Raw genomic sequence first — 905 nt, forward strand, 5'->3', positions numbered from 1 at the left:
CAAAGAATGCCATTAAATATTTTATTTTGGCATTTGTATTACTATTGAAATAGTAGATTCAAAAAATAGAATTTAATACTATATTTTAGCACAATAAAATCTATAATAATATCTAGTCATAAAATAACTAAAATTGAAGTATATGGCATTTACTTTCATCAATGAGTATATGTGATTTGTGTCTCTTCTGATGAAGATAAATTTTGTCCCTATTTGGATAAATTGCTCTGAAACATTTTTGCTTCTAAAGTATCCCTGTTTCCACAGAATCGTAACATGTAATAAAATATTATTTTAAGTTTAGGTTTTGTCTACAGCCATGCTACCCTGAATAAGCCCAATCCCATCTGATCTCAGACGTTAAGCAGAGTCAGGCCTGGGTAGTACTTGGATGAGAGACCACCTAGGAAGATCAGGTGCTGTAGGCATAAAAATTAAAAATAAAGGATTGTAAGCTAACAAGGTCCCTGCAATCTATGAGGTCAACCAAAGGTTGCCTTGCCTAAAAAAAAAAAAAAGTTTAGGTTTTGTTTTGCAGATGCTATGAGACACATCTATACAGAAAAACTATATAAGAAATGGAATTAACTGTTATTAATTCCTTATTATGTTCCAGGTAATTCCTTTCAACTTTGTTATTAAGTGATTTAATATTTTCTCATGATTACATACTGATCGATAGAGTGTAGGGTTGCCATATTTAAGAAAAATTAAAAGCAAAACTGAATGTCAAATTTGGATTTCAGGTAGACACCAAATATACTTATTTTTATTTATTTATTTTTTTTTATTTTAAGCATGCACAAGCAATATTGGGCATATACTTTTATTAAGAGTATTTTTTGTTTATGTGAAATTCAAATTTAACTGGGCTTCCTGTATTTTGTATAGCAACCCAACAGAGT

General features: G+C 29.6%; 1 pseudogene; it reads left to right on the top strand.

The window, feature by feature from the left end:
• The first annotated feature begins 309 nt into the window (after positions 1 to 309).
• LOC118606754 lies at positions 310 to 428 on the top strand (annotated as a pseudogene).
• The last annotated feature ends 477 nt before the right edge of the window (positions 429 to 905 follow it).

This window comes from Rousettus aegyptiacus, unplaced genomic scaffold (genome assembly GCF_014176215.1).
Source record: "Rousettus aegyptiacus isolate mRouAeg1 unplaced genomic scaffold, mRouAeg1.p scaffold_m13_p_1, whole genome shotgun sequence".
Taxonomy (NCBI): Eukaryota; Metazoa; Chordata; class Mammalia; order Chiroptera; family Pteropodidae; genus Rousettus; species Rousettus aegyptiacus.